Source organism: Pelodiscus sinensis, chromosome 4 (genome assembly GCF_049634645.1).
Source record: "Pelodiscus sinensis isolate JC-2024 chromosome 4, ASM4963464v1, whole genome shotgun sequence".
Taxonomy (NCBI): domain Eukaryota; kingdom Metazoa; phylum Chordata; order Testudines; family Trionychidae; genus Pelodiscus; species Pelodiscus sinensis.
The window spans coordinates 29,330,851-29,346,674 of record NC_134714.1 but is presented as its reverse complement, the minus strand read 5'-3'; positions in this window follow the sequence as shown (position 1 = coordinate 29,346,674).

Here is a 15,824-nt window from a genome sequence, read left to right as displayed (position 1 = left end):
GGCAAGTCTCTTATTCTGCCTTGTGTGTCAACCCTGTCTTGCTCACTCTCCCGTACTCCTTTTACTTATCTCCTTTCTAACCCATAACTAGGCCACATTGATACATACAGAGCCGGGGGTAATTCCTGCTTCTTCCCCTGTGAGCACTGAGGTATTCAGAGGCAATAGAATGAGGGCAGTTAGAGAGCCTGTGTGTGTGTGTGTGTGTGTGTGTGTGCGTGTGTGTGTGTGGGAGGGGGTGAAATTTGGGAAGTGGGTGCATACGTCTATTGTGCTATGGAGCCTCACTCTCTGGGGGTATGTCTACACTACAGCACTAATTCGAACTAACTTAGTTCGAATTAGTTAATTCGAACTAAGCAAATTCGAATTAGTGCATCTAGACTTAAAAACTAGTTCGAATTAGCGTTTTGCTAATTCGAACTAACATGTACACACTGAGTGGACCCTGAACTGAGGTTAAGGATGGCCGGAAGCAGTGCCGGCAGGGCATCAGATTAGGACTTAGAGCATGGAGCTGCTGTCTCAGGCTAGCCGAGGGCTGTGCTTAAAGGGACCCGACCCCCACCCCGGACAGACAGTTCTCAGGGGTTCCCCGCTTGCAAAGCAGTCCTGTCTTGGAGTGCCCTGAGTGCCCACACTCGGCACATCACAGCACTCGGCCATCATCCTGGCTGCACTTGCCGCAGGCTGCCATCCGGAGGGGGGGTCAATCAAGGGGCTTCAGGAGAGCTTCCACCCCGAGAAGCCCACAGAGCCACCCCAGTCCTCCCCATCGGGGGCTCGTACCCCATTCCTCCCTCACCTCCTTCCACTTACCCATCCCTAGCCCCCCTTCCTGATGTACAAAATAAAGGACACATGTGTTCAAAAATAGAAACTCTCTTTATTGAACAAAACTCGGGGAAACTGGGAAAAGGAGGTGGGAGAGGGGAAGAGAGAGGATGGGAGAAGGGAGGGCAACTAAAATGATGAGGGGTTTGGAACAGGTCCCATATGAAGAGAGGCTAAAGAGACTGGGACTTCTCAGCTTAGAAAAGAGGAGACTGAGGGGGGATATGATAGAGGTCTATAAAAGCATGAGTGGTGTGGAGAGGGTGCATAAAGAAAAGTTCTTCATTAGTTCCCATAATAGAAGGACTAGAGGACACCAAATGAAATGAATGGGTAGCAGGCTTCAAACTAACAACAGAAAGTTGTCAACCTGTGGAACTCCTTGCTGCAGGAGGCTGTGAAGGCTAGAAATAGAACAGAGTTTAAAGAGAAGTTAGATAAAGTCATGGAGTGCTATTATCCAGGGGGTAGAAATGGTGTCCCTGGCCTCTGTTTGTGGAAGGCTGGAGATGGATGGCAGGAGACAAATGGCTTGGTCATTGTTTCGGTCCATCCCCTCCAGGGTCCCTAGTGTTGGCCACTGTCGGCAGACAGGCTACTGGGCTAGATGGACCTTTGGTCTGACCCAGTATGGACATTCTAAGCTCAGGGCTCAGGGTCGGGGGTCTCAGTGGACTACCTTGATTTTCATGCAAACCTGCTCCCGGGTGGCCAGGCTGGCAGCTATCCTGCCCTAGACGGCCACTTTCCTCTGCCTAGTGCGGAGGTCGTGGATGAGGTCCACGATCTCCGCACTAGACCAGGCGGGCGCCCGCCTCTTACGGACCCGGGCAGGCTCCCGGGAGCCGCCAGCCTGGTCCCGGGAAGAGGCGGAGGGCTGGGTGGCAGCGGGTGGCTGCCTCGAGCCGTGCCAGGTGCAGGGTCTGCTGGCTGGGTGCTGGCAGGCTTGCACCTGGCACGGGCACCGTAACCAGCCCGTGCCCCTTTAAGGGCTCCGGGGCCGGGAGGGGGGCAGACGAGTTTCCCTGGTGGTCTTACTTTGAAGTAAGAATAAGAGCCTCCGGAAAAGGGCACTTTTTCCGGAGGATCGGGGCCAGTCTAGACGCTCTTTTCCGGCTTTTTTAAAAGCCGGAAAAAAGCGGCGGACATTTTTATTTAAATGCCGCGGGGGATATTTAAATCCCCCGCGGATTTCCCTACGACGACTCGTGAAATTTACATGCCCCTTCCGGAAAAGGGGCCAGTGTAGACGTAGCCTGGGTGTAGAAGGTAGGCATGCCTTAGGGAAGCTTTCACTTGTCCAGCCATCACTTACTGAACACAATAGAGCAATGTCTGTCTCTTTGACCATGGCAGCATTACCAAGGAGGGAAGTTTACATGGGTGACCTGATCTTACACAGTTTCTCCCTCTGTACAAGTCATTAGCAGTCTCATTCCTTCCAGCACACCTATTTTTTGTGATCCATTTCCTGATGGCCTGTTACTAAAAAGCACTTTGCCTCCAGTGCCTGAAACTTGTATCTTCAGTTTTTCCAACTGCATCATCTTATGGAGGGCGGCCATCTTCATGGATAAGTCAGCTCTGAAAAAGCTAAGTCCCAGATTGCTAAAGCTCTTACACATTAGGCATCTGGCCTTAAATTGAGTCAGGAAACAAAGGGAGAGAGCACGGAGTTTATGGACCTCCTGTCTTTGCTGAGATAGTAAGACACTGGCTGCTACCTCAGCTCCAGTTTGTGTGATGATCAGACTCAGCTCCAGTTAGAATGTGTGGCAGCAGTCCAGTGAAGGTGACAAGCGAGTAGACCACTGTGGCTTTTTCCTTGTCTGAGAGGAAAGGGCAGAGACCCCACATTCCTTGACTCTCTAGTAATATATATGTCCAAAAGTAGCGAGGAATCACCAAGGCTGAGTGTATGTGGTCTGTTCACCCAGTCAATGGGGAGATTAGGCTGCTGACAAGGTAGGTGGTTTCCCACCACCAACCACCATTACATTTTTCTTCCCAGGATTCAGTCAGAACCAGATCCTCTCTCTCTCTTTGATTTCCCTCTGTGCTTGGCAACTATTAACAGACTACACTATACTAGATTTCCTAATGTGACATCTCAATAGTTCTCAAACTTCATTGCATTGTAACCCCCTTCTGATAACAAAAGTCACTGGGCCAGATTCCTTTTTGCCACAGCCCTGCACAGGGGGCAGTGGGGAATTCTCTCTCCCAAGGGGACATTGGATGACTTAAGCTCAGAGGCTCTAGGCATCTGCAGGAACTAATATTTGAACCCTGAAGTAGGAGCTGGTAACAGACACAGAAAAAAAAAAAAAAAGAAGGCTCCTGGCATTCTTCTCCTCTGGCCTCCCTCAGCACCCACTCTCTGGCCAACCACCGTCTGGGCCTAGATTGTTAACCACTGCTTAATTCATTAGCTTGGGTTACTGTTCTGAGGTCTCTGGTAGAAGACTACTCCATCCATAAGTCTGAACAGCCTGGAGTTGTGTGGGAGATTTTAAGCTGGATCCACAATGTGAGCTTGGCTTAATTTTAATTGTGTTCATTGTTCTAAGTGTTGGTTCCTGAGCTACATGGATCAAATGATTTTCTGTCAGAGAAGGGAGACAAGCCAATGCACTGGTGTCTGCATGTAAAGAGCAAGTGAGTTCCAAACAAGAGCCTTCATCTCACTGACATTTTTGTCTGGATGAAGTGCAGCAGCATCCCCAGTAATGGGCTCTTGAACTTCTTGTATTCTCCAGGCATTTAAAGACACTGCAAATTAAGATGTAATTGAAAAATGAGCCTATTTCTAAGAAATGAAGTGTAACCAATAGCCCAGGCCTGCTGACTTAATAGAGAAACTTTAACATCATTATATCTGTATTAATAACAAGACCAGTCGGCCATTAGCAAGAGAAGTTCATTCATTGCATCTCCTGACACTTTCCAGCCTGCTTTTTCATGGTAAATGAAGGCTGTTTGTGCTCATCTTCCATTCAGCTAATTCCCAGTAGTGATATAAACATATGGGTGAAAGATCTTGCTTTTCTCTCACTCTAGGGAAGAGCTGCTAGCAGGATAATGATGGAAATAACATTAGCATTTGCAATGGAGGCAAATACAGAAACACCAAGGACCCACAGAAAAAGAAGCAGATTGAGCTTTGAATGCTACATAATCTTAGCTAATGTGACTCTATAATAAAACAAGAACTGTTTAAAGGCCCTGCTACACATTATCATGAAGGACTTGTTCAGAATGAACAGTTTCTGCTGTCATGTTCATGGAGTAGCTGGCTAACACCTGCACACACGGTGGAAATTAACAGTCTGCCAAGGCTCAAGGCACAAATACCTTCTTAGTAGGAAACTGAGCTACAGCCACTTTGCTTCACTGTAATATGAGCATAGTAGCCATTGCTTACCTCAGGGATTGGGAGGCCTGTCACCAAGGTACGCAAAATGTTTTGAGCAAGTTGGATAAAAAATGCTATTGAAAGAAATCCATGGTCTCCTAACACTTCATGGTTGTTGCTATGACCATTCAGAATGTCTAGAAACAGCAGACTGTCCTCCTGTGCCCAAAACACATGCTCCTATCACTGGACTAAGGGTGAATCTCCAGTAGCTGTCAATCATATGACGTCCATGATAAAGAAAAGCAATTCTGATTTTAGCCACTAGAGGACTGCAGTATATATACCCTAGGCAGGTCCTTACAGTATCAATATTTGCACACTTCTCATCCTGTTTTTATTGTTTATATTACTACAGCATCTAAGAACCTTTGTTATGCACCAGGACCGTATTGTACTAGGTGCTGTACAAACACAGAACAAGAAGACTGTTCCTGCCTTAAGGAGCTTACGATCTCAGACTAAGACGAGAGATGATAAATGGATATGGATATGTAGGGCAGAACAAGAAAACAATTAGTCAATATTGGTGAAGAGCTAGCAAAGCAGTATTTTATGGAGGAATTTAAAGATGGATAACGAAGAAACTTTGCAGATACTATAGGAGGCATTCCTTGTAAACCTTTGAGTAAAGATGTGAGAATGAGATTCCTTTATTTGAATAGACTAAAATCATAAAGATGGGCTATACTTGGCTTCAGCAAAGCTATGCTGCTGTACATCAGCTAAGGGTGTGGTGCATCTCCTCTTTCAGAACAGACAACATACAATTAATGCATCTACCTAGTATGTAAAGCTGTGATTTGTATCAAGAGAACACTATTCATTTTGCCATGTAAAATATATATGCAGCAAAACAAAGCACAACATTCTTTTATGTAAAACATACAGCAGGTATTTTCCCAACCAATACCTCAAGAAATAGAATTTTATGCATACAAATCAATATTTTAGCTGAAAAGTGATGCTTCCTAAGCCAACAAGCATTCAGATTCTTAATAATTGCTATGATTTCTAAATACCAACCAATAGCTTTTATACTAGTTATTAGATCCAGCTGAACTCTGCAAATAGCATTTGTGAATATTTGTGCAAATTCCCACTCATTGCTCAACTTAGCCCTGGTCATGACCTCTTCCAAGTCACTACGTTAGACATTTGAATGAACCTTTTTTCCCCCTAATGTCTGTTTGAAAAATGGCTTTTTGTGCATGAAATTCACCCCTGTGCAGAGGGCCAGCAAAAAGCCAATGATTAAACTAGTTAACAAATTGATATACATTTTAAAGTTATTAAAAACCAGTGCTAGCAAATAAATTTGCAAACAAATTTGATCAGCTTTTTTAATCGTGATCAAAAATGTTTTATTTTTTAACTTAATGTATTTATTGAACTCCATTTCTAATACTTTACAAGTTTTTTTTTATTTTTAATATGACTGAAAGGCTGATTTTAAAATGCCAGCTTTTAAAAAAAATTGACGTGAACAATTTTTCATGAATTTTTTTCCCAAAAGGCTAGCTTTCAATGAATTTTTTTGTATTGAAAACACTGCTACCAGCTCTACTATGTATCATGCAGACTCCACTAACGCTGTATTTTCACTGGCTGCACAATTCTCAGCCAGAAATTGAAAAAAGCTAAATTCACAATGAGTATCATTTTCAACTAATATTTGACCAACTGTGTTGGAGATGTACACTAGGACAATCTACCCCTTTAATGGCCTGCAAAGGGAGCGAGGGTGGGGGGGGGGGAAGCAGCAAGCTGTCATTCTGATTCTGAAGGGAAGCCGGGCAGGCAGGTGCTGGGAATCAGCTGACCCAACTGAACGGCATCTAATGATGAGGTCTGAGTCTCAGCTAGAGGATATAAATAAGATTGCCAGCTCTGGGAAGGAGCCTGGGACAATGAGAGAGCTGAGAATTTCTTCTCCTGTGGCTGTAGCAGCAGGCTGTAAGAGGGCAAGCAAGTTCTGTGAACCCCAGGGTTGAGGGAACGGCAAATCCTTTAGCTATTGGATGCCAGAGGGTACCATATTCTTAGTCCAGAACAAAATTATTGCATATTCCACCCTTCCTTTTGTTTATGTGTTTGGAGAATAAATGGAGCTCTGAGGAAAGGGCTCAAGCAGAACTGAGCATGGAACTAGCCTACAGCATGTATTTCCATTATTGTAAAATTAAGGGTATGTACATGAGAAGAAGGATGATTATTTATACATTTGCAAACCAATAAGGCTACTATTTTGGGAGCCCTTAGTTACTTTTTTTCAGTTTGATATTTGAAAGAGGCACAGCATAATGCATTCTGCTTCTCCCATCTTGGCTCTAATAGGAGACTAGATTGCACAAATTGATTGGTCTGAACAAATATTGGAAAAAGAGACTCTTGACTCAAGCTCACCCCAAATATTTTGGCCTCAGTCTTGAAACTGGGTTTAACCCTTCAGAAGCTCCTTGCAAGACCAAAGCCTTTAACACTTCTCTAAAATATGAACACCCAAAGCTGTTTTTAGAAGAATTTAAAAAAAATCCCTTCAAACCATGAGAATTCCCTACAAGTAAATTAACCCCCTGAGCATTGCAGGAATTTCCACTGAAAATGAAGAGGCTGCCTGAAAACAATCTTCTCATCTCAGTTAGGGTGGCGGTTGATCTTCCGGAGTTCGATTTAGTGGGTATAGTGAAGACCCACTAAATGGAACTCAGCAGACGCCCCATCAGCGCCAGTGCTCCTGCTCCTCATGAGGAATAAGGGAAACTGACGGACGCGTTTGCTCCTATTGGCCAACTGCTGTGTGGATGGTGCAGAAATTCACTTTAAGACACGTCAACTCCATCTACGTAATTAATCAAGTTTCTGAGTACCATACAGGTGTGTGCGTGAGAAAGGAGATCTGACAGCTCATGAATCAGTGAGCTATGAAAAGCTCACAATTATTTTTTAATATTTGAAATGAATAAGGCCACAATTTTGTCACCAGGTAAATCCTAGGAAATGTTCCTGGGAACTGAAGGGAAACTTCCTTTTGTGGACAGTATTCCTCCCACTTTCCTGCCTTTGCATTATTTATACCTGCCTCATATTGTAAGTTTTCTGTTGCTGGGATGCATTTATTAGAAAACAGAAAGGTTACTTTCTATAATAGCTTTTTCATGTTGTGTGTGAGCCATTTATATTATGCAGTCAGAAATGACAGCTCTTTGGCAGGAGACAAAAAAAAATTCTCTTCTGTCACAAATCACTTTCTGCATTCTGTAGCAGTATATAGCCTCTAAAGCTGAAGCACAGTGTATGTATTGTCTATTTTCAGCTATGTGACCAGCGCTGACAATGATTAAATAGCCATTGATACATAAATTTAGAATCTTTCCCTTGCCTTTATTATCAACACACAAAACACCTACTTTTATTGGGAATTAGCTTCATTTTAGATTAAGGAAAACAACAAGAACAAACACTATCTCTAAGAGAGAACACAGTGTGGCTATTTCTACACTGTCCCTGTTTTGTGCAAAAGACATGCAAATGAGGCGAAGCGTGGTATATCGCTGCACCTCATTTGCATAATTAATGAGGCTCCGGTTTTGCGCAAGAGGTTTTTGCGCAAAAAGGAGCCGTCTACATGGAGAAGGAGGCATTCTTTCTGCATTTTTTTCAGGAAGAATGGCTCTTGAGGAAGAAGGGGGTTTTGTGCAAAAAGGAGCTGTGTAGACAACTCCTTTTTGTGCAAAAGCCTCTTGTGCAAAAACGGGCGCTCATTAATTATGCAAATGAGGCATGGCAATATTCCACACTTTGCCTCATTTGCATATTTTTTGTGCAAAATGGAGGCAATGTAGACATAGCCTGTGTGTGTTATAGGCCTGGCATCTCCTCTCTAACCAGTTGCAGCAACCCTGAGAAGAAAATGGCTGATGTTTGTGCCTATTGGGGAGTGTTATGGGATTCATTACTCACCACTGTGATGTCTTGCTCACTTCTTTTGCTGCCTTTTTATGGCCTGCCCCTCCAGACCAGTCTCTATCGAAGTCCTACCAGACTACTAGTTGCAGATAGTGTTATGCTCCACTTTTGCGGTGCCAGTTCCCCACTGGCTGGTTGGGGAACCTGTGCCCACCCACTTGCCCACCCACTACTCCAGGTTCTAGCCTATGCCCAGCAACTACAGTCAGCTCAAGCTCTGATCTTGTTGCTGTTCCACTGGGCTCCTTTCTATCTTTTGGCATCCCTCTGGGTTACTGTTGCTCTCTGTGGCTATTTCACCCCTTGTCAGGTTCTTGCCAGAATCTATATTCTATGGCAGGACTTTAGGGCTTACACCTCCGGGTTTGTTGACAATTCCTCATCTCTCTTGAGAGCAGCTATTGAGTTCCTTACATACCACCAAATTCCTTTCTTTAAAGGGCTTGTCTACACTACAGAGAAGATCAAAGTTGCAGCAGTCGATCTTCTGGGGTTCAAATTAGCGGGTCTAGTAAAAACAGGCTAATTTGAACTGAGTGGGCACTCCCATCAGCACCGGTAGTCCTGCTCCTCCCCAGGAGTACTATCTGCTGAGTAGATGGCTCCAAAACATGATTTAAGTTACTTCAACTCCAGCTATGTAGGTGGAGTTGTGTATCTTAAGGCGACTTTCCCCTTTAGTGTAGATCAGGCTTTACATCTATCCCAGCTCCTCCTTAGTGGGGCTTCATCACGCTTTAGGCCTTATCATTCCGGTCTCTTGGCTCAGGGCAAATGGACTTTTTTTACCTAGTCAGGCCTTGAAGGGGAAAAGACACCCCATCATAAGGACTAAGTTAATCTCTGCTGGATTTGCACTGTTTATACACTTCTGTTTCAGCTGCAAATAAGGATCTGTCTTGATCCTGGGGCTAGAGCAGAGATATTTTGATCCTGAGCAAAGTCTTAGAAACATAAAGGTGCAGCACATATAAAAAAGAGGTGTGACAATAATACAGGTACTGCATAGACACTTCTCTCTAATTCTAGTCACTTCGTTGAATAGGAAAGTAACACAAGGTGCAGGGTTAGTGGGGGAAAACATTATGAGCTATCAAGCAGAACATTGTTTCAACAACAGAATCTGTTTTGGTGCCTTTGCAGTAGACAGGCTCACAAGAGAATTTAGATCCAAATGACTTTCTGAATGTGTGAATCAAAACTCTCTGAAATAAAGGATGGTACAGACAGTGAACTGGAGCTCAGTCTCTCCATTTTAGGGGTGTATAGGTGAAAGGAGCCAAATCCAGCTGACAGTGCCAGATGAATAATTTTAGTGATTACAGTGGGGCTCTCTGCACAAGTAGGGAGAGCACAATTTGACCTTGGGGTGGGAGTGCCTTGATTTGGCCAATTACAGAGATAAAGGGCCAGCAGCAATTTCATTGGGGCCACTTGCTGTATCGGCCAAAGAGCACACGGAGCATACTAGTGGAGCTTCCCCCATACTGTCCTTGCTTAGCATGTCCCCTATGGTGCCAGCCCCCTTAGTGGAGACAGGCTCAGTTGGACATCATAGAGAGGTCTGTTCCACTCCAGGATTCTGACTCTGTGCCACTCCAGGATTTTGTTCTGTCAACAGAAATCCTCAGATGGTCTTTTGGAGCATCTTGCTGGCTGCTTTGCATTGCTGAGCCCACACAAAACAGCCAGATCTGAGGCCAAAGACTGAACGCCAGAAGTTTGGATCAGGAGCTAAGGGTTCACGCTGGGATTCTGGTTTGGGTCAATCTCTTATTTATAATATCTGGCTTCTCTTGTGGTGAAAAACCCTCTCCCCTGAAAGGAGAACTATTTCTGATGCTCTAACCACTTGTCAATTCTGCTTTCCCAGATTCCCTCTGTAGCTTCACCTAGAAATGGTATTCGCCTCCTTCTGTCTTAAGATGGCCTGCTGGGGTGCCCAAATTTCAAAAGTGATCCTCCTCATCAAATGTGCAGTGTGTTGAGGACTGTTGTGCCAGCCAGCATGACCACGGATGAAGGTATTGTAGAATGAAATCCCTGGTTCTAATATAGGGTAGGTCATTGACAACCATACCAGGTGGGGCAATGTAGGCACTTCTTTGCACATGGATGGGGAGCTGAGAGCATGAAGTGCTGCTGTGCGTTTGTCCATACTGGCAGCTTTGCCAAAGAGCCCACAATGCTGCTTTTGCATTTAGTGAGCAACTGGAAGAAGGACAGAGCTCTGTGAGACTGCAAAGTGGTCCCAGCGTGTGACTTTCCCTATTTGCACAACTTCCACTGATTCCTGTAGGAGTGGCTCATATGCAGCAACTGCGACAGTGCTGGGCCAAGGCTGTGTACAGCTTGCATAGCCAATTGTCATGTGCGTTGGGATTTCTCTGGATCAAAGGCCCTATGAAGATGTACATTTTCTTATGCTATTAACCTATTCATCTCAACCCACTCATGTGGACCCTTCTGCAAATGCATCTAGTTCAATTTATGGGATTAACTTTCACCAGAGCTGCAAAATATGGCAGTGATAAAAAGCAACTCTAGTTGAAATGGGATTCTTTCTTCAGGTAAGCTCCTGAGTGGCTTCACCTATCCACAGGCATCAATCTGCCCTAAGAACCTGAAGGGGCGGAGTGGGTGTCCATAAGTGGAAAGGAGACAAGTTGGAGGAGCATATTTTATTCATGACCACAATCAGCTAAAGAAGAGCAGGGAAATGTGCATGTGGATTTACATGAACAAACTATCCATAAAATGCTTTTCCATTTCAAAAATCCTTATTAAAAAGTTGGACTTCACTTTGGCTCCAAGCAGGCAGGGACTGCAAATAGGCATCGCCTCTCTCTTCTCGCCCTTCTATTGGGAGAATTTTACATAAATTAAAATTAATGCATGTTTTCAACTAGGTCAGTTGAATGTAAATGTTCTGTTCCACTTCATAGGATTAGACATCATAACTCAGTTAAAGGATACACAGCACGGATCGATCCTGCTGCACTTATCAAAGCAGATCCATTTGGATCAGTGAGTAAACAAGATTTTTCTACCAAACACTTTGCTGCTGTATCTGTGTAAGAGCAATGTTTTAACAGGTGGCACCAGAATCTACTATGGCTGATGGAGAAGTACTAAATTTCCATTCCGAGCCATAATTTTTGTTGTTGTTCAAGAATGGACAATGTTTTGAGGGAAATGAAGTCCCATCTTTGCTCAAAAAAGCATGTGGAAAGTTAGTTTTAAATTGAACCCCCTCTTTCATGACACTTTCCATAGAAGTAGAATACCTCGCATGCAGACTTGCTCGAATTTCAGAATTGTGAATGGTTTTGTGCAAAGAATCACGGAGCACTTTTCCACCACACAACTCTGTCCAGCCCACAGCTCCCAGGCCTCCCACACAATAGTGATCACATCGGCTATGTCTACACTGGCATGATTTTCCGAAAATGCTTTCAACAGGAAAGTTTTCTGTTAAAAGCATTTTCGGAAAAGCACGTCTAGATTGGCAGGATGCTTTTCTGCAAAAGCACTTTTTGCAGAAAAGCATCCATGGCCAATCTAGACGCGGTTTTCTGCAAAAAAAGCCCCGATCGCCATTTTCACGATCGGGTCTTTTTTGTGGATAACAGTACTGTGCTGTCTACACTGGCCCTTTTGTGCAAAAGTCTTTCAGAAAAAGACTTTTGCCCGAACGGGAGCAGCATAGTATTTCCAGAAAAGCACTGCCGATCTTACATGAGATCGTCAGTGCTTTTCCGGAAATTCAAGCGGCCAGTGTAGACAGCTGGCAAGTTTTTCCGCAAAAGCAGATGATTTTGTGGAAAAACTTGCCAGTCTAGACACAGCCATTCTGTTTCCAGAGGGGCAGGATGGGATGCCTTCCAGTGCTCATCAGTGCCTCCTCTTCGCTGGCCAAATAAATTACTGATGGCTAATGTGAGGCAATTCCTGCTCCAAAGTCAGTGAGGGTATGTCTACACTACCCCGCTAGTTCGAACTAGCGGGGTAATGTATGCATACCGAACTTGCTAATGAAGCCCGGGATTTGAATTTCCCGGGCTTCATTAGCATAAAGCCGGCGCCGCCATTTTTAAAAGCCAGCTAGTGCGAACCCCGTGCACTCAGAGGGGAGGTTCTGCCAATGTCCAGTTTTCACAAAAAAGAAAGTCAGCCATCCTAGTACTGAGTGACACTGCCCCAGTAAATCCTGGGTTAAGGGTATTGGCCAAGCCCCCTTCACTGGAATGAATGTCCAATTAAAAGTAGTAGGTTCTCTGCAGATAGTCTTGAATATTAAAGGATTAAATGGCATTTGTGCCAAAATCTACGGTATTCCAGGCCAGGGTAGCTGAGATTCACATTGGCTACGTCTACACTGGCCACAATTTCCGGAAAAGCCATGCAAATCAGGTAAGTCAGGATAGGGAAATCCGCGGGGGATTTAAATATCCCCCGCGGATTTAAATAAACATGTCCGCCGCTTTTTTCCCGGCTTGGGGAAAAGCCGGAAAGAAAGCGTCTAGACTGGCGCGATCCTCCGGAATAAAGCCCTTTTCCGGAGGATCTCTTATTCCTACTTTGAAGTAGGAATAAGAGATCCTCCGGAAAAGGGCTTTATTCCGGAGGATCGCGCCAGTCTAGACGCTTTCTTTCCGGCTTTTCCCCAAGCCGGGAAAAAAGCGGCGGACATGTTTATTTAAATCCGCGGGGGATATTTAAATCCCCCGCGGATTTCCCTATCCTGACTTACCTGATTTGCATGGCTTTTCCGGAAATTGTGGCCAGTGTAGACGTAGCCCTAGTGTTTAGTAAGTGTCACAGTGGTGTGATAATGCTTTATCAGAACCAAAACATCATCCAAATGTATAAGCTAATGTGCGGATCAGTTTGCACTGGATGGCACCAATGTATGACAGCACTAAAACCTATGCTTAATTTTAGCATTGACGTTGATAGGATTAACACACATGCCAAAAGTCTTTTTGATATAATGATCATGCCAATTCCAATACATCTGCAAGGCCATCATAATCTTTTAATGTATTTATCTTCTCAATGAACCTGTGAGGAAGGGATTACTCTCATTTTAAAGGAGGGAACCTGAGGCCCATAAGTATTAAGTAACTTGCCTATGGTCATGTAAAATCCATGGCACAGCAAGGATTTGAATCTGAAACATCCCAGGCTAATACCTTAACCAATCATCCTTCCTCTCCAATAGCGCTTAAAGATAAGCACATGCTTCAGTGCTGACCTGACCAGGCCTACACATAGTCAAGGGCTTTTTTGAATCAGGGCTGTATAGGGTTAAAACAAAATAAGTGTGTACAAATAATATAAATACAACTTTCTGTGTATTTTCTCCTTGATGGGAGGGAAACCATTAGTCTTCAGCTCCCCCTTCAGGTGCAGCACAGCCCAAGTGGCTGAGGCCTGGTTTATATTTGAAACTTAGGTTAAGTTCTGTCACACTGGTATGCAAAACAAAATAGACATTCTCCTGGGAGCTGTAATTAAGCCAGTTTAAGCGCGGGTATAGACACCACTAGGTTGTCAGCCTAGCTACTCCCTCTGAAGGGATTGGATTTACTAAAGAGACGGAAAAACCTCTTTTGTGACTGTAGTAGTTATGCTATGCAATGTAATGTAAACATACTCTTCATGAATTACAGAATTTCTTCTGTCTCATCGGGTGGACGCCACATCTCAAGCTAGGATGGCAGGCTAGATGGATCATTGATCTTTTTAAGGATGGCAACTTTTTGTTTCTGTTAAGAGTAATGGGCATAAATTATTTAAAAACCTTTCAGTGGGGCGTGTAAACAGCAAATGTGAACTGTTACCATAGATTTTCAGATTGTCCTCCAAATGTAATTTAGATTTCAAGAATAACAAAAACTGCAGTCATTTCATAGCCTGTCTGTTAAAATGCATTAACAAGTAAAGGCATGAGACGCCCTCTATTGGTTATTAATATAAACCACAATGTATTTCATAACTGCTTGCTGAACATACCAGCTGTGTCTAGACTGGCATGATTTTGCACAAATACTTTTAACGGAAAAGTTTTTCCGTTAAAAGTATTTGTGCAAGAGAGCATCTATACTGGCATGTGCCTTTGCGCAAAAGATTTGCTTTTAAGCAAAAGCATCCATGCCAGTGTAGACGTTCTCTTGCGCAAGAAAGCTCCGATGGCCATTTTAGCCATCGGGCTTTCTTGCGCGAGAAATTAACTTGGCTGTCTACTCTGGCCCTCTTGTGGAAGAATACTTGCGCAAGAGGGCTTATCCCTGAGCGGGAGCGTGGGATTATTTGCGCAAGAACCACTGATTTTGTACAGTACAGAGTCAGTGTTCTTGCGCAAATACTCGAGGCCAGTTTAGACAGGTGGCAGGATTTTGCACAAAAGCAGCCGCTTTTGCACAAAATCTTGTCAGTCTAGATGCACCCACCATGTTTTAAATATGTATTAGGAAAAGACATGGTAGATGCAGCATTAAGCTGCAACGTACAGATCTCACCATAGTGACCCCTTCACATCACAGGTGCTCAGACTGTGGATTATGACAAGAGTAAGGTAATAAGGCCTAGCTAAAATGTTCAGATGCAGGTACCCTAAATTTACTGAATATTAAAGTAGCACTTGGAGGCCTCAGCTGAGATCATTGTGCTAGCCACTGTACAAACACATAGCAAAGTAAGAGAGAGCCCCTGCCCTGAAGATTTGATAGTATAGATCAGGGTTTCTCAACCAGTGGTACGAGTACCAGTGGTATGACCAGAAGTGACCAAAACTTCCACATGCAGAAGGCCACCTTTATGGAGCTGTGTGTGCCTGGCTCGCCCCTGCCCTCCAACGATGGGACACCCATCTGCGGCCCCCCATCCCTCTGGAGAAGTGGGTCACTATCGTCATCTGGAAGCTCGCCACCCCAGACAGCTACCAGTCTGTGGGCAGCCATTTTGACGTGTGAAAGTCCACCATCAGGCCCTCCTCATGGAGGTAAGGCACTCTGGGGCTGCAGTCCCTGCAAGCGGGGGGAGAGGGGAGTCCTGGAAAGGGAGACGCTAGGGAAAGGGAGGTGGGGAGGGTGCAGGGGTCGGGGGGAAGCCCCGTCTCCCAGGGGGTTGTGCCATCCTGCCCTCACACAGCCCTGCTGCTGGGGGGACACCTCATGGGGGTGGCTCCTGAAGTGTTTGGGGGGGAAGAGGGGTGGGCACTTCCCCAGGGCTCAGGCATTCCCTCTCATTCTCTGTTTTGTGTGTTTCTTTGTCTCCTTCTGCAGGTTGTGAGGGCCATCAACTTCGTCTGCCTGGGAGACCTGGATCCGATAGTTGCCCTGAGGTTCCCCACTTACGGGGGAGCTATTGATGGGACCCGCATCCTAATCCATGCACCACATCATCGAGCCACCCAATACATCAACTGGATGGGCTATTTCTCGATGGTGCTGCAGGCCCTGGACAACCCCTATGGACAGTTTACTGATATTTTTGTTTGGTGGTTGGGCAGGGCACACAACGCCCGCATTTTCAGAAACTCCAGCCTCTACCAGAAGCTGGCGGCTGGCACATTCTTCCCCCAGCGTGACTTTGAGGTTGG